At 47.8% G+C, this 27674-nt stretch overlaps 1 protein-coding gene across 1 annotated transcript in view; it reads right to left on the bottom strand.

Moving 5' to 3' along the window:
• LOC140425357 (unconventional myosin-X-like) overlaps positions 1–27674 on the bottom strand; it is a 341226-nt gene that overhangs the window by 3106 nt on the left and 310446 nt on the right. The window lies entirely within an intron of this gene.

Here is a 27674-nt window from a genome sequence, read left to right on the forward strand (position 1 = left end):
TAAGAATGGGTAACAAATGGAGTCCTGTCCAGTGACACCCACACCCTGCGAGAGAATAAAATAAAGATTTGCTGGGATGTCGGTATCCATTACCATATTTCAATTTCAATTCTAGACAGTATTTATATGGCTGGTCCAATTACGCTTCTGGTCAAGAAACATGCAATCCCAACATCCGTTTCTTCAACAACTAATATTTATGTAGCATCTTTACTGTAATATAACATCCCAATAGAGCATTATATAAAGTACAATTTGGCACTGTGCCACATTGAAAGGTATTCGAGGTGTTAGGCCAGAAATCCAATAGTATCTTACAAGGAAAAAAGGGAAAGTGGGAGGTTTAGGGAAGAAATTTCAGATTAGAGCCCTGACAGTCAATGAAGTGGCCATCTAGGATGGGGCAAATAATATTAGGGATGTTCTAGAGACCAGTGTAGATATCAGCATTGTGATCAATACAGGGATTCGCCCAGAGTTGGTAGCAGTTCAAAGATTGAACGTCAGCAGTAAGGGGGGAAAGGGAAAGAAAACAGGAGGCATGGTAATGCTAAATAAGGACAGGGGGCTCAGTATACGGGTAATTGGGAGGGAGAAGTGGGGGACGTGGTTTAATGTTTGTTGTTCTTTTAGGGGGTATTCTGAGCGTCGACCCTCGCGGTTGCTTTAGAAATGTCAACATGTTAAATTGTGAAAATTACAAATGCTTCAATAAAATATTTTCTAAAAGATATCAGCAGAAAGTTAGAGATAGGGAGGGAAAAGGTCATGGAGGAATTTGAAAACGTGGATGCTAGTTCGAAAACGAGCCACTGCTAAGGCAGGAGCCAATGTAGGTTAATGAGCATAGCGATGGTGAATGAAAAGTACTTGAGATAAGAAAGGGCACAGGCAGCAGAGGTCAAAGTGACCCCAAGTTTAAAGTAGGTAGGTGAGCAAAGAAAGCATTGGAATAGTCAAGTCTAGAGATAAAGCAGGATTTTAACAAAAGAGCTGAGAGAGGGCAGAGTTTGCCAGTGTTGCAAAGTAGATAGAATGAGTGGTCATAAGGTAATTTCAAGCTCAAGCACACAGCAAGTCTGATTCAGTCTCAGACAGTAGTCGGGTGGAGGGAAGGCGGGGAGAATTGCGAACGAATTGGGCCATTACACAATCCTGCCTTCTGTCTGACTGAGCCTGCCCATGCCATCTTCCTGATGGGATGGCAGAGGCAGACTAGAATTGGAGCCGCTGCCTCTGGAAGCAAGCCTGAGGCAGGAACAGATCTGTGTGGATGCGATGGTGGACAAGTTAGAAGACCCACCTCCATCCATTGAGATATGTTCTGTACATTAGTATTTCGCACCCTAGTCATCACCCCTCTACCCTCCCACATGCCTCTGCAGATACCCCAAATGCTCCCTTCATAACTTCCATACCCATTCATCCAGTATCCACTATGGGCAGAACTCTTTAACTCTATAATCACGTTGGGAAGTCTTTGAGATGCTCATGAAATTGTGAAAATAAACAAATGCCCATTCTAAAACATTATTAACTGCAGATAAAACTGTTAAACAAAATAATGCTCACAGCTGTATCACCAACAACTATTAAGCTCAATTCATGGGTGGTACTTAATCCAGGTAACAGTGCTCTCTTTATGATTGCAAGATCATTGCATCATCTCCTTTGGGGAAAGTCTGCCATATTAAGAAGCAATCAGGCACTAACTAGATCTTCCAAGGACACCAGGGGTAGAAATCCTGCCCTCCATCAATCAGAAGCTGACAGCTATCAATTGCAGCGAAAGAGAAAACGCTGGAAAATCTCAGCAAGTCTGGCAGCATCTGTCGGGAGAGAAAAGAGCTAACGTTTCGAGTCCGATGACTCTTTGTCAAAGCTAACAGACAGAGAAAGTGGGAAATATTTATACTGTGGAGTGAGAATGAAAGATGAGTCATAGCCACAGAAACCCAGGGAAACCAGATGCTAATGGCCACAGAAACCAAGGGGAAAGAGTGCTAATGCAGTCCCCAGAGAGGACAAAAGATGTGAAAGGCCAAACAGCAGGGAAACTAACGTCAGAGTATGAACTGTAGATGTGGGGGGAGGGTAAGGGGGAAGCAAAGAGGAGACAGGTGAAGGAAAGGTGGATAAGATTGGGAGGGGAATTAAATATATATTAAGAAAGAAAGAAATGGTAAAAGACAGTTAAAATGAAATGAAAACAAATGGGTCGAGGTGGGGTCGCGCTGATCATCTGAAGTTGTTGAATGCGATGATCAGGCCGGAAGAGGAGATAATGGCTTGATGTTCAGTGGTCTGGTCATGGTGCAGGGGGAGTATCTGAGAGTTGGCGCTCAGCCTCTGCGAGGTAGAGGTCTTTGCGCCAGATGACAACAGTACCCCCTTTGTCGGCAGGTTTGATGACAAGTCGAGGTCAGACTTGACGGAGTGAAGAGCAGAATGTTCAGAAGGAGAGAGGTTGGAATGGGTGAGGGGGGCAGAAAAATTAAGAGGGCCAACGTCCCGTCGACAGTTCTCAATGAAAAGATCAAGGGCAGGCCTCCCGGCGGGGTGGGTCCACTTGGAGGCACATGAAAGGATCAGTGGAACGGGGAGAGGATTCTTGCCCAAAGAAGTGGGCACGGAGACGAAGGCGGCGAAAGAAGAGTTCAACATCATGTCGAGCCCGGAATTCATTGAGGTGCGGATGTAAAGGTACAAAGCGGAGTCCTTTGCTGAGAACAGCACACTCAGTCTCAGAGAGGGGAAGGTCAGAGGGTATGGTGAACATGCGGCAAGGGCTGGGGTTGGGAGAAATAGGGTAGGAGGGATTGGGACTGGTGGAGGGCCTGGGATGGGCAGTGATGTTGATATTGGGAGAAATGGGGTGGGAGGGATTGGGACTGGTGGAGTCCTTGCTATCAATTGCAGGCAGTGCCCGGCCACAGGTGAGTGAGGGTGGGGTGAAAGTCACAGGAGAGGGAGAAGTGGGGGTTAGCAGCAAGGGCTACCAGCATCCCCACATTTCTGATGTCAGGTCCATCAATCAGGCACCAATTGCTTACAAGGAGGGATCCCCTTCTCTGCCAAGAATACCCACAAGCAAACTCAACAGGGTTTCACGTTTTGAGCTCCCAACCATAGAAGGTCTGCTCTCCCGCCATTGGTTGAATAAAAGCAGCAATAGGATGAGGCCCTTAAAAGAGTATTAATAGGGGCTGCACGTGGCGCAGTGGTTAGCACTGATGCCTACAACGCTGAGAACCCGGGTTCAAATCCCTGCTCTGGGTCACTGTCCGTGTGGAGTTTGCACATTCTACACTTGTCTGCGTGGGTCTCACCCCCACAACCCAAAGATGTGCAGGTTAGGTGGATTGGCCATGCTAAATTGCTCCTTAATTGGAAAAAAGAAATAATTGTGTACTCTTAAAAAAAATTTTTTTTTATAAAAAAAAAAAAGAAGAGTATTAAGGGTCTTAATTGGTGGTAGGCTGGGAAGGGTGGGAAGGTTGTCCAAGAACAGAGAATAGAAGAAATGTGGCAGGGTCCCCAATTGGCACTCTCCCACCCGATCAAAGACTCCCTCTGCCTTGAAACCTGTCTCAGGGCAGGGCATTAAATTCCACTTCATTAGTGGGTTTTGGAACACAGTAAAACATTCAGAATTGGTTTCCGGCAACAGCTGTGCCAATAATAGCTCCAGAGCTGAATACATTAAAATCTTTGAAGCAATGGAACAGCCTGGCATATCTGCGCTGAAGACCTTAATGCTTTTTGAAATAGCATGAACTGATGATCACCTGTTCCATTGCTTCAAAGGCTTAATAGAGGACTATGAATCAATGTAAGGATTAAAGCACAGGTCCCAAATGATACATTAAAACCTGAACAAACCTCAGTGCTGCTGAATAGAGAATAGGACTTTATCCGATGTATAATTTACTCAAAATGATCTGAATACTTTCACAATGCTGCTCAATTTAATGGTCATTTACCTTTTCTAAACAAAGACTGGTCACTAATCACTAGTAAAACCATACTTAACTTTGCACGCACCATTAAATTATATGCAAAATTGACAACAACTTTTAACTTATCTGTCCAAATGTTCCTGACTCCAGAGCAAGTTTTGTGAACCCAGTAACATGATGTGGTTCACATGGGTTTCACTCATCTCGCTGAATCTTTCCCAAGTCCCAAAGTCAGTTTTCATCGGTGTGCGTTGCAACCCGCCACCTATCCCACACTAAATAAATTAATGACCAGTGGGAATCCAGTGACAATTTTGGGAATTCTAGTTTCCCTGTCCCTTTTTCCCTCTGCCTGACATGGGTTTACCACACATTGAACAAAGAACAAAGAAATTTACAGCACAGGAACAGGCCCTTCGGCCCTCCAAGCCCGTGCCGACCATGCTGCCCGACTAAACTACAATCTTCTACACTTCCTGGGTCCGTATCCCTCTATTCCCATCCTATTCATGTATTTGTCAAGATGCCCCTTAAATGTCACTATCGTCCCTTCTTCCACCACCTCCTCCGGTTGAGTGTTCCAGGCACCCACTACCCTCTGCGTAAAAAACCTGCCTCGTACATCTACTCTAAACCTTGCCCCTCTCACCTTAAACCTATGCCCCCTAGTAATTGATCCCTCTACCCCGGGGAAAAGCCTCTGACTATCCACTCTGTCTATGCCCCTCATAATTTTGTAGACCTCTATCAGGTTGCCCCTCAACCTCCTTCGTTCCAGTGAGAACAAACCGAGTTTATTCAACCGCTCCTCATAGCTAATGCCCTCCATACCAGGCAACATTCTGGTAAATCTCTTCTGCTCCCTCACTAAAGCCTCCACATCCTTCTGGTAGTGTGGTGACCAGAATTGAACACTATACTCCAAGTATGGCCTCACTAAGGTTCTATACAGCTGCAACATGACTTGCCAATTCTTATACTCAATGCCCCGGCCAATGAAGGCAAGCATGCCGTGTGCCTTCTTGACTACCTTCTCCACCTGTGTTGCCCCTTTCAGTGACCTGTGGACCTGTACTCCTAGATCTCTTTGACTTTCAATACTCTTGAGGGTTCTACCATTCACTGTATATTCCCTACCTGCATTAGACCTTCCAAAATGCATCACCTCACATTTGTCCGGATTAAACTCCATCTGCCATCTCTCCGCCCAAGTCGCCAAACAATCTAAATCCTGCTGTATCCTCTGACAGTCCTCATCGCTATCCGCAATTCCACCAACCTTTGTGTCGTCTGCATTGGAATGGGAAATCTGGACCAATTGCTTTCATCTTCTCAATGTTTAACTGGAAGAAATTTCTACCTATTCAGTATTGGATGTTGAACAAGCAGCCTTCACATTCTTCATCCTGGCCCAGTTGAATCACAATGGCATGCAGCTCCAAGGAATTTCGGAAGAACAAACAAAGAACAAAGAACAAACAAAGGGATGGTGCAGGCGGGAGGGATTCAGATTTCTGGATAACTGGGGCTCTTTCTGGGGAAGGTGGGACCTCTACAGACAGGATGGTCTACATCTGAACCTGAGGGGCACAAATATCCTGGGGGGGAGATTTGTTAGTGCTCTTTGGGGGGGTTTAAACTAATGCAGCAGGGGCATGGGAACCTGGATTGTAGTTTTAGGGTAAGGGAGAATGAGAGTATAGAGGTCAGGAGCACAGATTTGACGTTGCAGGAGGGGGCCAGTGTTCAGGTAAGTGGTTTGAAGTGTGTCTACTTCAATGCCAGGAGTATACGAAACAAGGTAGGGGAACTGGCAGCATGGGTTGGTACCTGGGACTTCGATGTTGTGGCCATTTCGGAGACATGGATAGAGCAGGGACAGGAATGGATGTTGCAGGTTCCGGGGTTTAGGTGTTTCAGTAAGCTCAGAGAAGGAGGCAAAAGAGGGGGAGGTGTGGCGCTGCTAGTCAAGAGCAGTATTACGGTGGCAGAGAGGATGCTAGATGGGGACTCTTCTTCCGAGGTAGTGTGGGCTGAAGTTAGAAACAGGAAAGGGGAGGACACCCTGTTGGGAGTTTTTTTTATAGGCCTCCTAATAGTTCTAGGGATGTAGGGGAAAGGATGGCGAAGATGATTCTGGTTAAGAGCGAAAGTAACAGGGTAGTTATTATGGGAGACTTTAACTTTCCAAATATTGACTGGAAAAGATATAGTTCGAGTACAATAGATGGGTCGTTTTTTTGTACAGTGTGTGCAGGAGGGTTTCCTGAAACAATATGTTGACAGGCCAACAAGAGGCGAGGCCACGTTGGATTTGGTTTTGGGTAATGAACCAGGCCAGGTGTTGGATTTGGAGGTAGGAGAGCACTTTGGGGACAGTGACCACAATTCGGTGACGTTTACGTTAATGATGGAAAGGGATAAGTATACACCGCAGGGCAAGAGTTATAGCTGGGGGAAGGGCAATTATGATGCCATTAGACGTGACTTGGAGGGGATAAGGTGGAGAAGTAGGCTGCAAGTGTTGGGCACACTGGATAAGTGGGGCTTGTTCAAGGATCAGCTACTGCGTGTTCTTGATAAGTATGTACCGTCAGGCAGGGAGGAAGGCGTCGAGCGAGGGAACCGTGGTTTACCAAGGAAGTGGAATCTCTTGTTAAGAGGAAGAAGGAGGCCTATGTGAAGATGAGGTGTGAAGTTTCAGTTGGGGCGATGGATAGTTACAAGGTAGCGAGGAAGGATCTAAAGAGAGAGCTAAGACGAGCAAGGAGGGGACATGAGAAGTATTTGGCAGGAAGGATCAAGGAAAACCCAAAAGCTTTCTATAGGTATGTCAGGAATAAGCGAATGACTAGGGAAAGAGTAGGACCAGTCAAGGACAGGGATGGGAAATTGTGTGTGGAGTCTGAAGAGATAGGCGAGATACTAAATGAATATTTTTCGTCAGTATTCACTCAGGAAAAAGATAATGTTGTGGAGGAGAATGCTGAGCCGCAGGCTAATAGAATAGATGGCATTGAGGTGCGTAGGGAAGAGGTGTTGGCAATTCTGGACAGGCTGAAAATAGATAAGTCCCCGGGAGCTGATGGGATTTATCCTAGGATTCTCTGGGAGGCCAGGGAAGAGATTGCTGGACATTTGGCTTTGCTTTTTATGTCATCATTGGCTACAGGAATAGTGCCAGAGGACTGGAGGACAGCGAATGTGGTCCCTTTGTTCAAAAAGGGGAGCAGAGACAACCCCGGCAACTATAGACCGGTGAGCCTCACGTCTGTAGTGGGTAAAGTCTTGGAGGGGATTATAAGAGGCAAGATTTATAATCATCTAGATCGGAATAATATGATCAGGGATAGTCAGCATGGCTTTGTGAAGGGTAGGTCATGCCTCACAAACCTTATCGAGTTCTTTGAGAAGGTGACTGAACAGGTAGATGAGGGTAGAGCAGTTGATGTGGTGTATATGGACTTCAGCAAAGCGTTTGATAAGGTTCCCCACGGTAGGCTATTGCAGAAAATACGGAGGCTGGGGATTGAGGGTGATTTAGAGATGTGGATCAGAAATTGGCTAGCTGAAAGAAGACAGAGGGTGGTGGTTGATGGGAAATGTTCAGAATGGAGTACAGTCACAAGTGGAGTACCACAAGGATCTGTTCTGGGGCCGTTGCTGTTTGTCATTTTTATCAATGACCTAGAGGAAGGCGCAGAAGGGTGGGTGAGTAAATTTGCAGACGATACTAAAGTCGGTGGTGTTGTCAATAGTGTGGAAGGATGTAGCAGGTTACAGAGGGATATAGATAAGCTGCAGAGCTGGGCTGAGAGGTGGCAAATGGAGTTTAATGTAGAGAAGTGTGAGGTGATTCACTTTGGAAGGAATAACAGGAATGCGGAATATTTGGCTAATGGTAAAGTTCTTGAAAGTGTGGATGAGCAGAGGGATCTCGGTGTCCATGTACATAGATCCCTGAAAGTTGCCACCCAGGTTGATAGGGTTGTGAAGAGGGTCTATGGAGTGTTGGCCTTTATTGGTAGAGGGATTGAGTTCGGGAATCGGGAGGTCATGTTGCAGCTGTACAGAACTCTGGTTCGGCCGCATTTGGAGTATTGCGTACAGTTCTGGTCACCGCATTATAGGAAGGACGTGGAGGCTTTGGAGCGGGTGCAGAGGAGATTTACCAGGATGTTGCCTGGTATGGAGGGAAAATCTTATGAGGAAAGGCTGATGGACTTGAGGTTGTTTTCGTTGGAGAGAAGGTGGTTAAGAGGAGACTTAATAGAGGCATACAAAATGATCAGGGGGTTAGATAGGGTGGACAGTGAGAGCCTTCTCCCGCGGATGGAAATGGCTGGCACGAGGGGACATAGCTTTAAACTGAGGGGTAATAGATATAGGACAGAGGTCAGAGGTAGGTTCTTTCCGCAAAGAGTAGTGAGGCCGTGGAATGCCCTACCTGCTACAGTAGTGAACTCGCCAATATTGAGGGCATTTAAAAGTTTATTGGATAAACATATGGATGATAATGTCATAGTGTAGGTTAGATGGCTTTTGTTTCGGTGCAACATCGTGGGCCGAAGGGCCTGTACTGCGCTGTATTGTTCTATGTTCTATGTTCTAAATGTACAGCACAGGAACAGGCCCTTCGGCCCTCCAAGCCCGTGCCGACCATGCTGCCCGACTAAACTACAATCTTCTACACTTCCTGGGACCGTATCCCTCTATTCCCATCCTATTCATGTATTTGTCAAGATGCCCCTTAAATGTCACTATCGTCCCTGCTTCCACCACCTCCTCCGGTAGCGAGTTCTAGGCACCCACTACCCTCTGCGTAAAAAAATTGCCTCGTACATCTACTCTAAACCTTGCCCCTCTCACCTTAAACCCCCTAATAATTGACCCCTCTACCCTGGGGAAAAGCCTCTGACTATCCATTTACTTTGCATTTACTTCATTTTAGGGTAATATGATGCTCATGGAGGATATGCTGCTCATCACACTCAGGAAAAAGAACAGACTGGAATTTGGAAGCTGACGTTATTTCAAAAATGCTCCATTTAATTCAGTTAGCCAACCCTAAACTGCATGCATCACCTCAATCCACAAAACAAACCCTGCATTTTCTGAACTTTAGTTTGTTGTGTTTGCAAGCTTCAAGTTGTTGCAGAACAAAGACCCCTGATCAGAAAGCAGTTTATGATTGCTTTTGTGTGCACAAAACTATTTGTCAGCTACTCAAAAAATAAACTTTCTATATCCCTGTAAGAAAAAGCCTTGGACCAAACACAATTTATTGACTACAGCTCCGCCTTCAACACCATAATCCCAGCCAAGCTCATATCAAAGCTCCAAAACCTAGGACTTGGCTCCCCACTCTGCAACTGGATCCTCGATTTTCTGACCAACAGACCACAATCAGTAAGAATGAACAACACCACCTCCTCCACAATAGTCCTCAACACCGGCGCCCGGCAAGGCTGCGTACTTAGCCCCCTACTCTACTCCCGGTACACACACGACTGCGTGGCAAAACTTGGTTCCAACTCCATCTACAAGTTTGTTGACGATACGACCATAGTGGGCCGGATCTCGAATAACGATGAGTCCGAATACAGGAGGGAGATAGAGAACCTAGTGGAGTGGTGTAGCGACAACAATCTTTCCCTCAATGCCAGCAAAACTAAAGAGCTGGTAATTGACTTCAGGAAGCAAAGTACTGAACACACCCCTGTCAGCATCAACGGGGTCGAGGTGGAGATGGTTAGAGTTTCAAATTCCTAGGGGTGCACATCTCCAAAAATCTGTCCTGGTCCACCCACGTCGACGCTACCACCAAGAAAGCACAACAGCGCCTATACTTCCTCAGGAAACTAAGGAAATTCGGCATGTCCACATTGACTCTTACCAACTTTTACAGATGCACCATAGAAAGCATCCTATTGGGCTGCATCACAGCCTGGTATGGCAACTGCTCGGCCCAGGACCGCAAGAAACTTCAGAGAGTCGTGAACACCGCCCAGTCCATCACACAAACCTGCCTCCCATCCATTGACTCCATCTACACCTCCCGCTGCCTGGGGAAAGCGGGCAGTATAATCAAAGATCCCTCCCACCCGGCTTACTCACTCTTCCAACTTCTTCCATCGGGCAGGAGATACAGAAGTCTGAGAACACGCATGAACAGACTCAAAAACAGCTTCTTCCCCTCTGTCACCAGACTCCGAAATGACCCTCTTATGGACTGATTTCATTAACACTACACCCTGTATGCTTCATCCGATGCCAGTGCTTTTGTAGTTACATTGTATATGTTGTGTTGCCCGATTATGTATTTTCTTTTATTTCCTTTTCTTCTCATGTACTTAATGATCTGTTGAACTGCTCGCAGAAAAATACTTTTCACTGTACCTCGGTACACGTGACAATAAACAAATCCAATCCAATCCAATCCAATCTATAACCAAATAAAAAATCTCTTTGCTTCTTCACATTTAATATTTCTGCACATATCTAGTAGTTTTAATAAAACAACAAAATACCACTGCTCAATATCGGAGGCACGTTTTAGAGGCTTCCTTGCTGCTGCTGCAGCTTCAGTAAAACACAATGGGAACGATGGTGTAAAATTTAAATGCTTAAACAGTGAAATGACAATTTCAGTCCAACTATAACTTTTGGGCAGAATTCACCTTTCGGGAAACTATGAGCGGGATTCTCTGGTCCGCCAGCCGCGTGTTTCTCGGCCACGCGGCGTTCGCTGGTGGCGGGATCCCATCTTCCTGCTGATTGTCAATGGGATTGCCCTGTGAAACCACCCTTCCCACCAGGAAACCCACAAGCAGGGGACACAAGTTTTAAGATGAGGGGCAGGTCATTTAGGGGGGATTTGAGGAAAAACTCTTTTACCCAGAGGCTGGTGACTGTCTGGCGGGCACTGCCTGGGAGGGTGGTAGAGGCAGGATGCCTCACATCCTTTAAAAAGTACCTGGATGATCACTTGGCACGTTACAACATTTAAGGCTATGGGCCAGGTACTGGAAAATCTGATTAGGGAGGCAGGTCAGGTATTTTTCATGCGTTGGTGCAGATTCGATGGGCCAAAGTGCCTCTTTATAGAATTTACAGTGCAGTGTATTATGCTGTGATTCTGTGAAATGTGTGCTGTTGGCGGGAAAGGTGAATCACAACGGCTGTAGAATTCCGGCCAAAGTTTTGGGACTGAATTGCGTGCGGTTCGCTTTCACGTTGGGGGCGCTATTTCTGGAGCAATTCAGAACATGCTAATGGCCCAGCACGCTGCTAGCGCAAATTCGAAGAAATTCCCGGCCGAGTGGGCGTTCAAACTGCTGGGACTGGAGTTAGAGCCAAAGATCCTAGCAGCTGGAGCTGCTATTTAAGCGCTCCACTTAGCACACACTCACTGCAGCCATCAAGATGGTTCAGAGAAGACCTGCCCCTGGAGGTCCATGCCAGTGAGGAGCAGAGGGACATCCTCTTCCCCAGCGTGAGCAACAGATTCATGCTTGCCCTCCTGAACACTGCCTGGAGATAGAGGCAGAGGCAGTGAGTGCTGCCAGTCTCACCAGGAAGAGACAGCTGGTGATCCAGAGGGGTGGGGGTCAAATGGTGAGGCACCTGCCCTGAGAGGGCCAGAGAACCAGGGAGGGCTCCAAAAGCTGCGGTGCAGGTGTCCTCCTGGTTTGGGTGAGCTCTGCTGATCTCCTGCTTCCTCTGCAGTGGGGCAGCACTCCTGAGGAGTGCCATCAACTGCTGGGCCGCTGTTTGAGTTTGGCCCTTGATGATACAGCTGGAGTGTGAGGGTGCCCAGAGGGGTGACCTGGGTGGGCTCCCAGTTGAGCAGAGGCCTTCTGAGCATTTAAAGGACACAGACAGCACCCAGCTGCGTGAGCAGACAGGAGCCTGCAAGTAGAACCAAAGGGGTGCATGCAAAAGACAGACTGCAGCAATGGCAATCTGAGCCAGGCCACCCGATCCCGAAGGGGACACCCCAGGTCCACAGACTTGGCACCAAATCACTCCCCATTACTGCCCCTGGCCCGGACAGTCACCCCCAGCAAGTCCAACAGTTTTCAAGAGTTTTTCAGTGTTTTCTTAGCCTCCTGCTCTCCCTCCACAGCCATGGCATCCTGTCCACGTTTGTAAATACTTCTAGTAATTCACACCCTGGTTTAGGGGGGCTGGTTTAGCACACTGGGCTAAATAGCTAGCTTTTAAAGCAGGCCAAGGAAGGCCAGCGGCACGGTTCAATTCCTCCCCGAACAGGCGCCGGAATGTTGCGACAAGGTGCTTTTCACAGTAACTTTATTGAAGCCTACTTGTGACAATAAGCGATTTTCATTTTTCATTTCACCCACGTGACTCCCGCCTGAGAGGAACGGAGCATACGGAGTCCAACCCACTAATCACATGTAAATGCTGCTTTTCTGTGCCACCACTGGCATAGATACAAACAAAAGAACATAAGAACTAGGAGCAGGAGTAGGCCATCTGGCCCCTCGAGCCTACTCCACCATTCAATGAGATCATGGCTGATCTTTTGTGGACTCAGCTCCACTTTCCGGCCCGAACACCATAACCCTTAATCCCTTTATTCTTCAAAAAACTATCTTTATCTTAAAAACATTTAATGAATGAGCCTCTACTGCTTCACTGGGCAAGGAGTTCCATAGATTCACAACCCTTTGGGTGAAGAAGTTCCTCCTAAACTCAGTCCTAAATCTACTTCCCCTTATTTTGAGGCTATGCCCCCTAGTTCTGCTTTCACCCGCCAGTGGAAACAACCTGCCCGCATCTATCCTATCTATTCCTTTCATAATCTTATATGTTTCTAGAAGATCCCCCCTCATTCTTCTAAATTCCAACGAGTACAGTCCCAGTCTACTCAACCTCTCCTCGTAATCCAACCCCTTCAGCCCTGGGATTAACCTTGTGAATCTCCTCTGCACACCCTCCAGTGCCAGTACGTCCTTTCTCAAGTAAGGAGACCAAAACTGAACACAATACTCCAGGTGTGGCCTCACTAACACCTTATACAATTGCAGCAGAACCTCCCTAGTCTTAAACTCCATCCCTCTAGCAATGAAGGACAAAATTCCATTTGCCTTCTTAGTCACCTGTTGCACCTGTAAACCAACTTTTTGGGACTCATGCACTCGCACACCCAGGACTCTGCACAGCAGCATGTTTTAATATTTTATCACTTAAATAATAATCCCTTTTGCGGTTATTCCTACCAAAATGGATAACCTCACATTTGTCAACATTGTATTCCATCTGCCAGACCCTAGCCCATTCACTTAGCCTATCCAAATCCCTCTGCAGACTTCCAGTATCCTCTGCACTTTTTGCTTTACCACTTATCTTAGTGTCGTCTGCAAACTTTGACACATTGCCCTTTGTCCCCAACAAAGAGCTAGGATTCAAATTAAAAAACAGGTCCTCACGGGTCATAATCTCCCGATTACTGCCCGAGCCACGTGCAAATTGGCATAGGGAGGCAAGAATCAGGGAAGTTAACACGTGGTTGAAAGAGTGGTGTGGGAAAGAGGGGTTCATTTTCATGGGACACAGGCATCAGTTTTGGGACAGGGGGGACCTATACCGTTGGGATGGTCTCCACCTGAACCGAGCTGGGACCAGTGTTCTGGCGAAAAGAATAAATAGGGTGGTCAATAGGACTTTAAACTAAAGATTGGGGGGGAAGGGAAAGTCAGGGAACCAAGAGGTGAAGTAATCAGTGGGAAGCGTAGCTGCTTAGGAATACAAAAAAGCACGAAAAGACAAAACTCAGGAGAGGTTACGATAGTCCCCATCCCACAAAATATGACACAGTGTATGGAAAGGCTCAGTAAACCAAGGTCCACCACACTAAGAAAACAAAAAGGGACGGTCAATAGAGAATTAAAGGTGCTATATTTAAATGCGCGCAGTGTATGGAACAAGGTCGATAAGCTTGTGGCCCAGATTGTGACTGGCAGGTATGATGTGGTAGGCATCACAGAGACATGGTTGCAGGGGGTTCAGGACTGGCATTTAAACATCCAGGGATTGACAACCTATCGAAAAGACAGAGAGGTGGGCAGAGGGGGCGGGGTTGCCTTGCTAATTAGGAATGAAATTAAATCAATAGCACTAAATGACATAGGGTCAGATGATGTGGAGTCTGTGTGGGTGGAGTTGAGGAACCACAAAGGCAAAAAAAACATAATGGGAGTTATGTACAGGCCTCCTAACAGTGGCCAGGACCGGGGGCACAAAATGCACCACGAAATAGAAAGTGCATGTCAGAAAGGCAAGGTCACAGTGATCATGGGGGACTTCAATATGCAGGTGGACTGGGCAAATAATGCTGCCAGTGGACCCAAGGAAAGGGAATTCATTGAATGTTTACAGGAGGGCTTTTTGGAACAGCTTGTGATGGAGCCCACAAGGGAACAGGCCATTCTGGACTTAGTGTTATGTAATGAGCCAGACTTGATTAAAGATCTTAAAGTAAGGGAGCACTTAGGAGGCAGTGATCATAATATGGTAGAATTCAATCTCCAATTTGAAAGAAGGTAGAATCAGATGTAAAGGTGTTACAGTTAAATAAAGGAAACTACAGGGGCATGAGGGAGGAACTGATGAAAATCGACTGGGAGCAGAGCCTAGCGGGAAAGACAGTAAAACAGCAATAGCAGGAGTTTCTGGGAGTAATTGAGGACACAGTACAGAGGTTCATCCCAAAGAAAAGAAAGGTTATCAGAGGGGGGATTAGGCAGCCATGGCTGACAAAGGAAGTTAGGGAATGCATCAAAGTAAAAGAGAAAGCCTATAATGTGGCAAAGAGTAGTGGGAAGTCAGAAGATTGGGAAGGCTACAAAAACAAACAGAGGATAACAAAGAGAGAAATAAGGAAAGAGAGGATCAAATATGAAGGTAGGCTAGCCAGTAACATTAGGAATGATAGTAAAAGTTTCTTTAAATACATTAAAAACAAACAGGAGGCAAAAGTTGACATTGGGCCGCTTTAAAACGACGCTGGTAATTTTGTGATGGGAGACAAGGAAATAGCTGAGGAACTATATAAGTACTTTGCAAGTACAAGTAACCCCCCTGTTCAAGAAGGGAACAAGGAAAAAGATGGAAAATTATAGGCCAATTAGCCTAACCTCGGTTGGTGGAAAGATTCTAGAATCCATTGTTAAGGATGAGATTTCTAAATTCTTGGAAGTGCCGGGTCGGATTAGGACAAGTCAGCATGGATTTAGTAAGGGGAGGTCGTGCCTGACAAACCTGTTCGAGTTCTTTGAAGAGATAACAAATAGGTTAGACCAAGGAGAGCCAATGGATGTTATCTATCTTGACTTCCAAAAGGCCTTTGATAAGGTGCCTCACGGGAGACTGCTGAGTAAAATAAGGGCCCATGGTATTCGAGGCAAGGTACTAACATGGATTGACGATTGGCTGTCAGGCAGAAGGCAGAGAGTTGGGATAAAAGGTTCTTTTTCGGAATGGCAACCGGTGACAAGTGGTGTCCCGCAGGGTTCAGTGTTGGGGCCACAGCTGTTCTCTTTATATATTAACGATCTAGATGACGGGACTGGGGGCATTCTGGCTAAGTTTGCCGATGATACAAAGATAGGTGGAGGGGCAGGTAGTATGGAGGAGGTGGGGAGGCTGCAGAAAGATTTAGACAGTTTAGGAGTGGTCCAAGAAACGGCTGATGAAATTCAACGTGGGCAAGTGCGAGGTCGTGCACTTTGGAAAAAAGAATAGAGGCATGGACTATTTTCTAAACGGTGACAAAATTCATAATGCTGAAGTGCAAAGGGACTTGGGAGTCCTAGTCCAGGATTCTCTAAAGGTAAACTTGCAGGTTGAGTCCGTAATTAAGAAAGCAAATGCAATGTTGTCATTCATCTCAAGAGGCTTGGAGTATAAAAGCAGGGATGTACTTCTGAAGCTTTATAAAGCATTAGTTAGGCCCCATTTAGAATACTGTGAGCAATTTTGGGCCCCACACCTCAGGAAGGACATACTGGCACTGGAGCGGGTCCAGCGGAGATTCACACGGATGATCCCAGGAGTGGTAGGCCTAACATACGATGAACGTCTGAGGATCCTGGGATTATATTCATTGGAGTTTAGGAGGTTGAGGGGAGATCTAATAGAAACTTACAAGATAATGAATGGCTTAGATAGGGTGGATGTCGGGAAGTTGTTTCCATTAGCAGGGGAGACGAGTACCCGGGGGCACAGCCTGAGAAGAAAAGGGAGTCACTTTAGAACAGAGATGAGGAGAAATTTCTTCAGCCAGAGAGTGGTGGGTCTGTGGAATTCATTGCCAAAGAGGGCGGTGGAGGCCAGGACGTTGAGTGTCTTTAAGACAGAAATGATAAATTCTTGATTTCTCGAGGAATTAAAGGCTATGGAGAGAGAGCGGGTAAATGGAGTTGAAATCAGCCATGATTGAATGGTGGAGTGGACTCGATGGGCCGAATGGCCTTACTTCCGCTCCTATGTCTTATGGTCTTATGGTCTAACTCCAAATCATCTATGTAAATTGTGAACAGTTGTGGGCCCAACACTGATCCCTGAGGGACACCACTAGCTACTGATTGCCAACCAGAGAAACACCCATTAATCCCCACTCTTTGCTTTCTATTAATTAACCAATCCTCTATCCATGCTTCTACTTTCCCCTAAACTTCATAATCGACACCAGCGAGGGTCCGGAGCATGGTGCATGAATTGGCAGGACCTCAATCTTGGCCTGACACCCAATTCTCCGCCCGTTCCCAGTTCGCGTTTGCAACATCGCGAGATGGAGAATTTCACCATTTACCTTTCAAAGTTAGATCACGTCCTCAGAGACTATTTGAGCCAGAGTGATTGGAGAAATCCGAAGTGATAAATTAAAAACACTCCCGAATGCATATTATTTGGTACTGGTTAAAATACACTTTGTAGGGGAGGTGGTGGCGCAGTGGTATTTTCACTAGACTAGTAATCCAGAGCCCTAGGGGCAATGCTCTGGGGATCTGGGTTCGAATCCCACCATGGCAGATGGTGACATTTGAATTCAATAACAATCTGGAATTAAATGTCTAATGGTGATCATGAAACCATTGTCATGAAAAACTAATATCCTTTAGGGAAGGAAATCTGCCATCCTTATCTGGCCTACATGTGACTCCAAGTCCACAGCAATGCGGTTGACTTTTAAATGAGCTCTGAAGTAGGCTAGCAAGCCACTCAGTTCAAGGATAATCAGGGCTGGGCAACAAATGCTGGCCCAGCCAGTAATGCCCACATCCCATGAACGAAAAAGATCTGATTATTTCAGTTTATTTACATAGCAACATAAATAATTCGTCAAGTAAGAGAATTTTTCATTTTCAAGTTTCTCGCGTTCAAAACAAAAATAGCATCTTAGGTGATGTTAACATCAGGAGAATTAAAGCAGCACTTGTTGCTTTACTGCCATCTAGTGTAAAATAACATACTTGAACAATAACAGCAGCAAAATAGGAAAAATGGACTATAGGCTGTGGTGTTAATTGTTGGCTGCTCACCTCTGGGCTGGAATGTATTCATTGAAAAATTTATATTGGGACAGTCACCACTGTTGCCCCACTGACATCCACGATTTCCAGCATCCGCAATAGTTTACTTTAATTTCCATGTTGATGGCCAGTAAATGGATGGGAGATTGTTTAAATTTGCACAAAACAAGTGCAGCCCATTTGCATGAGGCAGTAAGCATCCTCATGAGTCAGTCCTAAAACATGCAGAACCATCTCCAGATCCTGTTGAGCCAATCTGCTAAGTTTATATTCTGGAACAAATCTGCACAGTTTTGACACTAAAACATGTAATGTTCAGATTTGAAGATGGGTTAAGAGGTCACTAGTGTTGCTATGATGCTCAACCACATACCTTTCCCTAATGCTGGGGATATGTCCACAGGAGGGGTGTGGGCAAGAATGTCTGCAACTAGATTATAAGCCTCCCCCCCCATCTCCCACCATCAACGTCCATTCCCAGAGACAGAGAAGAAAAGTGGTAGTGCTCCTGTTTCTGGAGCACCTCCTTTCACACTGCCTCAGACGGAGTGATCATTCACCAATATAGATGATACACAATGCTAAATAGAAAATCAACAAACCCTCTAATACTGTTGGCTCATTTAAAATAATGAGAATAGGTTATCTTATTTTCACTAAAATGTGGGATAAAATAAGCCTGTAAAAGATGAAAATATGTACAAGTTATATTTCCTGCATACTTTAATAAACTCATTCCAAAAGTAAATCTTTATCCTCGCATGCTGTCCAGCAATTATGTTGAGTGTGTTCATGTTATCTCAGCACTCGGTGGAGCACTATACAACACTGAAGTCAAAATCTAACATTCCTAATATCGAAAGCGTTCACAGCAACTTGAGAAATTTGCTCATTGCCTTGTCGGCAACATCGTAAAAAGGGCCTATGTGAGCTGGATGCTCCAATAGGGTGCATCAAAGCCACCCTGCCATACAATGGCTAACATGATCAGATTATTGCACGCGGTATATCACATAAACCCACAAACAGCGCCTAGTTTACCCTCAGACTACCCTGGAACAGCAAGGTATCTCAAATGTTTGAGCAACAGGTAAAGCTAGTCATTTGACTCAGCTTGAGTTTGCAAAGCTCATAACACAGTGCCTAACATGTGATTCTGAGATTGGACAGCTTTTGCTGAACAAAGCTATCCAGAGTATGTTAAGAATTATGTTGCCAGCTAATTTAAGATTATCAGTTGGGTTCGCAGTCTTCACACTTAAGCTTCAGGTCCTTGGTCTGCATATCCTCAACTCCCATTAGTTCCTTGTAGACGTCGGAGACCCTACCCTCTCCCACCTCTCCCCTAGAAACTACCCTGTCCTGCCTCCCCTTCAGCGGGAGACGTGGGAAGGACGGCACCAGTCTGCGTACAAAATCCCGCACCTTTAAGTATCTAAATTCGTTCCCCCTCACCAGCCCAAACTTCTCCTCCAGCGCCCTCATGCTCGGAAAGCTCCCTTCCAGGAACAGATCCCCCCACCCTCACAATCCCTGCCCTCCTCCACAGTTGATACCCCCCGTCCATGTTCCCCAGGGAAAATCGGTGGTTGCCGCAGATTGGGGTCCACACCGATGCTCTTACCTCCCCTACATGCCTCCTCCACTGGCCCCAGATCCGAAGAGCCGCCACCACTATCGGGCTGGTGGAGTACCGTGCCGGCGGAAGCGGCAGAGGCGCCGTGACCAGGGCTGCTAAGCTATGCCCCTGCATGAAGCAGCCTCCATCCGCTCCCAAACCGACCCCACACCCACCATCCATTTCCTCGTCATCGCTATGTTGGCCGCCCAGTAATAGTTGCTGAAGTTCGGCAACGCCAGCCCCCCTTCTCCTCTGTTCCTTTCAAGCATCACCCTCTTCACCCGCGGGGACTTCCCCACCCATACAAATCCCAGAATAATTTTATTCAGCCTCTTAAAGAAAGGACCGCAGGATAAAGATGGGGAGACACTGAAAAATAAACAAGAACCGCGGGAGAATCGTCATCTTAACAGTCTGCACCCTCCCCGCCAATGACAGCGGGAGCGCATCCCACCTCCGGACCTCCTCCCTCACTCGTTCCACCAGTCGGGACAAGTTGAGCTTATGCAACTTGCCCCAGTTCCGTGCCACCTGAATCCCCAAATATCGGAAACTCTCCCCCACTAGCCTGAACGGCAACCACTTCAGCCTGCTCTCCTGCCCCTTCGCCTGAATTACAAACAACTCGCTCTTAGCCATGTTCAGTTTGTATCCGGAGAACCGGCCAAATTCCCTCAAGGTTGCCATGATACCGTCCATCCCCAGCATTGGGTCCGATACATACAACAGCAGATCATCCACGCATAACGAGACTCTATGTTCCACTGCCCCGCCCCCCCCGGACCAGCCCCTAGAAGCTCTCAGTGCAATTTCCAGTGGCTCTATAGCCAGCGCAAACAGCAGTGGGGAGAGAGGGCAGCCCTGTCTTGTCCCACGGTGCAGTCTAAAATAGTCTGATGTTGTCCTGTTCATCCTTACACTCGCCTCCGGGGCCCGATATAATAGCCTAACCCAGTCAATGAACCCGAACCGTCCTAGTACCTCCCACAGATAATCCCACTTGACCCGGTCAAACGCCTTTCAGCATCCATGGCTACCACTATCTCTACCTCCCTACTCTCCGGGGGCATCATAATTACGTTAAGCAGCCTTCTTAGGCTGGCCACCAGTTGCTTCCCTTTACAAACCCGGTTTGGTCCTCCCCAATTATACCCGGTACACAGTCCTCAATTCTAGTCACCAAGATCTTGGCCAGTAAATTAGCGTCCACATTGATCAAAAAGATCGGCCTGTATGACCCACAAGCCTCCGGGTCCTTATCCTGTTTCAGAATAGGCGAGATGGTGGCCTGCGACATCGTCGGGGGTAAACTCAGTCCGTCTCTTGCCTCGTTAAAAACCCTGACCAGCACTGGCCCCACTATCCCGGCAAATTCTTTGTAAAGCTCCACCGGATACCTGTCCGGCCCCGGGGCTTTACCCGATTGCATGACCTTCAGGCCTCCCAATACCTCTGCGATCCTGACTAGGGCCCCCAATCCGTCCACCAACCCCCTCCCCACTCTTGGGACGGTCAGTCCATCCAGGAATCCCCCCCCCCCCCCCCGGTCCTCCGGGGGGGTTCCGAAGTGTACAGTTTCCTATAAAAGTCCCTAAAGACCTTGTTCAGCCCTGTCGGGTCACCCACTAGATTCCCCTCCCCATCCACTACCCTCCCTATGTCCCTAGCCGCTTCCCTCTTCCTTAGTTGTTACACAAGCATTCTACTAGCCTTCTCCCCATGCTCATAAATCACGCCTTTTACCTTTCTAAGCAAGTCTACCCAGTGCGGAGCATGGTCCGATATGGCAATTGCCAAATATCCTGCCCCCACCATTCCGGCCATCAGGGCCCTACTCACAACAAAGTAGTGGGAATACACCTTATGGATGTGGGAGTAGTCGAAAACTCCCGCGCCGTCGGCCGGCTAAATCTCACCGGACCTGCTCCCCCCGTTTGCTCCATGAACCCTCTCAGTTCCTTTGCCATCGCTGGCAACCTGCCCGTTCTTGAACATGACCGGTCCAGGCTCGGGTCCAGGACTGTCTTAAAGTCCCCACCCATGATCAGCTTACGCGAGTCCAAGTCGGGGATCTTCCCCAGCATCGTCCTAATAAAATCCACATCGTCCCAATTAGGGGCATACACACTAACCAGGACTACTCTCACCCCTTCGAGCTTACCCCTCACCATAACAAACCTGCCACCCCCATCCACGACTGTGCCCTCCGCCTCAAATTGTACCCATTTATTAATCAGGATCGCAGCCCCTCTCGTCTTATAATCAAGCCCCGAATGAAAGACCTGGCTGACCCAGCCCTTCCTTAACCTAATCTGGTCTGCCACTTTCAGGTGCGTCTCCTGCAGCACGGCTATGTCCACCTTCAGAACCCACAGATGTGCAAACACACGCGCCCTCTTCACTGGCCCGTTTAACCCTCTAACATTCCGGTGATCAGCTTGGCTGGGAGGGATGGCTGAACTTTGCCGATCAGCCATCCCCTTTCCTTGGCCAGCCCCCCAGTCATGTGTCGCACTTCATCTGGCCCGGCTCCACCTATGATCACTACACCCTGTATGCTTCATCCGATGCCAGTGCTTTTGTAGTTACATTGTATATGTTGTGTTGCCCGATTATGTATTTTCTTTTATTTCCTTTTCTTCTCATGTACTTAATGATCTGTTGAACTGCTCGCAGAAAAATACTTTTCACTGTACCTCGGTACACGTGACAATAAACAAATCCAATCCAATCCAATCCAATCTATAACCAAATAAAAAATCTCTTTGCTTCTTCACATTTAATATTTCTGCACATATCTAGTAGTTTTAATAAAACAACAAAATATGATCTCCTCTCTGTTGACATGTCCAGTTTCCATCCCCGTTAGCAGAACAACTCCCCCCCCCCCCCCCTCCCCCCCTAGCAACACCATCCTATCACCTAACCCTGCTCTAATCTAACTATATGCACACTCCCCACCTCCGGTTCCATTGACTAGCCCCACTCAGCTAGCCTGGGGCTCCCAGCCTCGGCGCCAGTGCATCTCCCACCCATTGTTCCCAGTCGCCCGTCCCCCGACCCATCCATACCACTTCCACAGATCAGCCCTACTTAAGCAAACACTCTGCACAAGTCATAAACAACCCCCACATAACACAATTCAAGTTAAACAAGAAAAAAAAGAGATAAGAAATAACAGGCACTCTCAGTCCTTCCCATACAGACACAGAAAAAGATTGCACAAAGTTCCCCTGAAGCATCCATCTTAACCCAACTCTTAACTGTTTTCTTTATTATTTTCCCCCCAGCCAAACTCCAACTAATCAAAGAACACAAAAAGGAAACATTCAGGTAAACCACGCAAAAAAAAAAAAAAAACGCATCTCTACCACCTTCCAACACCCTAAAAAGGTGGAAAAAAAGAACAAAAGCGGACCCCAACATGCAGGCAATTTTCAAAACGGGAGAGACACGACATATACTTAAAAGTTCTGACATGAGTCCAAACGTCCTCAGCTCAGGGCCAGCCCTTGTTTCTTAACGAAGTCCATCGCCTCTTCGGGTTCCTCGAAATAGTGGTGTTGACCCTCATACATTACCCACAGACGTGCCGAAAAAAACAGCCTGAATTTCACCGTGTTTTTATACAGTATCTCCTTCATCTGCCTGTAGCCTCCCCTCCTCCTGGCCACCTCAGCGCTCAAATCTTGGTAAACACGCAGGGTGGTAATGTCCCAAGTACAGCTTTGTGTGCTCTTTGCCCATTGCAGCACCCGTTTCTTGTCCAGGCACCTGTGAAAGCATACCACCATCGCTCGTGGGGGACCCCCTTGTCACGGCTGCCTCACCTGCACTCTGTGTGCCCTGTCCACCACTGGCGGGCGTTGGAACACCTCGTTCCCCAGCAACTTCTGAAACATACCCTCCACAAACGCGGCAGCATCCAGCCCCTCTGCCCCCTCCGGGAGGCCCACGATTCTCACGTTCTGCCGACGAGATCTGTTGTCCAGGTCCTCCAGCCTTTCCAGAGACACTTTTTGCTGGTCCCTCAACCTCAGAATCTCCACATCTGCCACCGTTTGAAAGTCAGCCTGCTCCTCCACTGACTTCTCCAACTGCTGGAGCTTCTCAGCATGATCATCCAGCCTTTTTTCCATCTGGTCAATCGACTTCTTTAGCGGCTCCAAGTTGTCACGCTTCAGAGCCAAAAAGCCCTCCTGCATCGTCTGCAGCAGCTGCTCCATTGTGGGCTGGGCTGTCGCCGCCTTGCTCTGCACACCTGCCATGCTGGTCCCTCTCACAGCCTCCACTGTGCCCTTACTCGACCACTTGTTCTGCTGTTTATGGTCTCTCCGGCTTCTTAGGTCCATACAATTCTGCATGGGTCCTGTGCCTGAGTACTATTGCTTTCCAGTTCCGCGCTCAAAAGCGCAAAAAAGTCGGGGGAATAGGTCCAAAAGTCCGACCGAAACGGGAGCCACCAAACGTGCGACCTACTCCGGCAGCTCCAGCAATTGGAGAAGTCAGTGGAGGAGCAGGCTGACTTTCAAACGGTGGCAGATGTGGAGATTCTGAGGCTGAGGGACCAGCAAAAAGTGTCTCTGGAAAAGCTGCCACCAGAAGTCCTGCCTACTTTTAATTTAAACAGAGCTTGGCAGTTAACCGTCAGTCATCAGTTAACTGGTGCATTCTCCATGGCAACATCTCTACCAATCAGAGTCCACTTGCCAGCACTCTCCTCATGCAAGAACAAAGAACAAAGAGAAGTACAGCACAGGAACAGGCCCTTCGGCCGTCTCAACTAAAATCTTCTACACTTCCTGGATCCGTATCCCTTTATTCCCATCCTATTCATGTATTTGTCAAGATGCCCCTTAAATGTCACTATTGTCCCTGCTTCCACCACCTCCTCCGGCAGCGAGTTCCAGGCACCCACTACCCTCTGTCTAAAAAAACTTGCCTCGTACATCTACACTAAACCTTGCCTCTCGCACCTTAAACCTATGCCCCTAGTAATTGACCCCTCTACCCTGGGAAAAAGCCTCTGACTATCCACTCTGCCTATGCCCCTCATAATTTTGTAGACCTCTATCAGGTCACCCCTCAACCTCCGTCGTTCCAGTGAGAACAAACAGAGTTTATTCAACCGCCAATGCCCTCCATACTCGGCAACATCCTGGCAAATCTCTTCTGCACCCTCTCTAAAGCCTCCACATCCTTCTGGTAGTGTGGCGACCAGAATTGAACAAGTGTGGCCTAACGAAGGTTCTATACAGCTGCAACATGACTTGCCAATCCTTATACTCAATGCCCCGGCCAATGAAGGCAAGCATGCCGTATGCCTTCTTGACTACTTCTCCACCTGTGTTGCCCCTTTCAGTGACCTGTCGACATGTACACCTAGGTCTCTCTGACTTTCAATACTCTTGAGGGTTCTACCACTTTCTGTATATTCTCTACCTGCATTAGACCTTCCAAAATGCATTACCTCACATTTGTCCAGATTAAACTCCATCTGCCATCTCTCCGCCCAAGTCTCCAAACAATCTAAATCCTGCTGTATCCTCTTGATAGTCCTCATCGCTATCCGCAATTCCACCAACCTTTGTGTAGTCTAAAAACTTACTAATCAGACCAGTTACATTTTCCTCCAAATCATTTACATATACTACGAACAGCAAAGGTCCCAGCACTGATCCCTGCGGAACACCACTAGTCACAGCCCTCCAATTAGAAAAGCACCCTTCCATTGCTACTCTCTGCCTTCTATGACTTAGCCAGTTCTGTATCCATCAAGTTGGTATAACTTGGTTTCCTTTACACTTGACTCTTGTGAATTGTCCTGAGGAGTGCAAGACAAAAAGCTTTATCAACATGTGTCTTTTTTGGTCATTGTTGTACTCCAAACCTTAAGCCTATTAAAACTGTCTCCCTGATCCAGGAAGAAAAAAGGTCAAATGCTATTACTTAACAGATATCAATGTAAAAACTACTTTATATACAGAAGTAAGATTCAGCATAACTTTGGTGAAAGGTCTTCAGAAGGTCCAGAGAAACCAGATTAACCATGGTTCTTCCACCAAATTAATGATGGAAAATTAGGAGAACTCAGAAATACACATCTACAGAATCTATATTGTTAAATTTGATATTTAATGCAATTTATTACTGCACACATCAAGAAAACAAGTGGCCGACTTCCGGTTGCAGCGATGACCAGCTAAGCCGCACGTTTCGGCACCTCCCGTTTCAACGGACTTTTGGGCTCTTATTGGGAGCCCCAACGGAAATTTTTTACGGCCAAACCCAGTGTGAGGTGACAAAGGAAGAAGTCCCCCCGGGTGTGGATGGAAAGGAGTGACAGCAGTGTCCAGATTGCGGAGGATCCTCTGGAGCAGCGGCAGGGAAGAGAAGGGAGAAGCAAGATGGCGGCCGAGGGAGCCCAGATGTTATGGGGGTCGGAACAGCAGGAGTTCCTCCGACGATGCGTGGAGGAGCTCAAGAAAGAGGTGCTGGCGCCGATGTTACTGGCAATCGAGGGATTGAAGGAAACACAAAAGGTCCAGGCGATGGAACTCCGTGGAGTGAAGGCAAAGGCAGCAGAGAACAAAGACGAGATACAGGGCCTGGTGGTAAAAACGGAGACGCACGAGGCACTACATAAGAGGTGCATAGAAAGGCTGGAAGCCCTAGAGAACAGCTCGAGGAGGAAGAATCTAAGGATTTTAGGTCTCCCTGAAGGGACAGAGGGGGCTGATGCTGGGGCGTATGTGAGTACGATGCTCCATACTCTAATGGGAGCTGAGGCCCCAACGGGCCCCCTGGAAGTGGAGGGAGCGTACCGGGTCCTCGTGAGAAGACCAAAGGCAGGGGAAACACCACGAGCAATAGTGGTGAGGTTCCATCGCTACAGGGACAGGGAGATGGTCCTGAGTTGGGCTAAGAGGACACGGAGCAGCAAGTGGGAGAACGCGGTGATACGAGTATATCAAGATTAGAGTGCGGAGGTGGCGAGAAGGAGGGCGAGCTTCAATCGGTGCTCCATAGGAAGAAAGTCAAATTTGGGGTGCTGAAGCCAGCAAGATTGTGGGTCACACACCAGGGCAAACACCACTACTTCGAGACGGCGGAGGAGGCATGGACATTCATTCAGGAAGAGAAATTGGACTTGACTTGAGAAATTGATGTCTGGAGAGAGGTAGCGAGGTGGTGGCACAGAAATGTAAAGTGGGGAGAGGGGAGGGCTAATAGGTAAGAATGTTGGATGGGGAATTTTTACTCCCCCTCCCCCTGAGGGGGGGGACACGAAGAAATGTGGGCGCCGGTGGAAAAGGGGACAGGGAAGGGGAATGAGGGAACTGCGCCATTAGGGGCGGGGCCGAGAGGGAAGCGCTTTTTTTTCCCGCACTATGGAAATTGAGGCGGGAAAAAGGGCGCAGGAAGGAAAGGGGGCCTCACACACAGGGAGGTCAAAGGATAAACGGGGGAAGCCGAGGTCAGCCAGAGTTAGCTGACTCCCGGAAGCAATATGGGGGGAGCAATCAAGCTAGAGGGGAATCTAGCGGGGGGGGGGAAACGAGGTGATCGGGGCGGGAGGGCGCCGTCTGGGGGACAGACGGGTGTGTGGGACCTGGGTGAGGAGCTGGCTTAAAAAAGGGGATGGCTAGTCGATGAGGGGGGGGGGGGGTAAATGGCCCCCCAACCCGGCTGATTACGTGGAATGTGAGAGGTTTAAATGGGCCGATTAAGAGGGCAAAGGTGTTAGCGCACTTAGAGACTGAAGGCGGACGTGGTTATGCTCCAGGAGACGCACCTGAAATTGGCGGATCAGGTTAGACTGAGGAAAGGATGGGTGGGACAGGTATTCCACTCAGGGTTAGATGCGAAAAACAGAGGGGTGGCAATACTGGTGGGGAAATGGGTATCGTTCGAGGCTAAGACCATAGTGGTGGATAGTGGGGGCAGGTACGTGATGGCGAGTGGCAGATTGCAAGGTGAGGCGGTGGTGCTGGTGAACGTATATGCCCCGAACTGGGATGACACGGGATTCATGAAGCGAATGCTGGGATGTATCCCGGACCTGGAGGCGGGAAGCTTGGTAATTGGGGGGGATTTTAACACAGTGCTGGACCGGTCCAGATCCAGGACCGGGAGAAGGCCGGCAGCGGCCAAGGTGCTTAAGGGATTTATGGAGCAGATGGGAGGGGTAGATCCGTGGAGATTTGCTAGTCCGATGGGGAAAGAGTTTTCCTTCTTCTCCCACGTCCATAAAGTATACTCCCGGATAGACTTTTTGTCTTGGGAAGGGCGCTGATCCCGAAAGTGGCAGGAACGGAGTACTCGGCTATAGCCGTTTCAGATCACGCCCCACATTGGGTGGATCTGGATCTAGGAGAGGAAAAGGAGCAGCGCCCACTTTGGAGATTAGACATGGGACTACTGGCGGAGGAGGGGGCATGCGGAAGGGTGAGGGGATGCATCGAAAGATACCTGGAGGTCAATGATGGTGGGGAGGTCCAGGTGGGGAGAGTATGGGAAGCGCTGAAGGCGGTG

Source organism: Scyliorhinus torazame, chromosome 6 (assembly GCF_047496885.1).
Source record: "Scyliorhinus torazame isolate Kashiwa2021f chromosome 6, sScyTor2.1, whole genome shotgun sequence".
Classification (NCBI taxonomy): domain Eukaryota; kingdom Metazoa; phylum Chordata; class Chondrichthyes; order Carcharhiniformes; family Scyliorhinidae; genus Scyliorhinus; species Scyliorhinus torazame.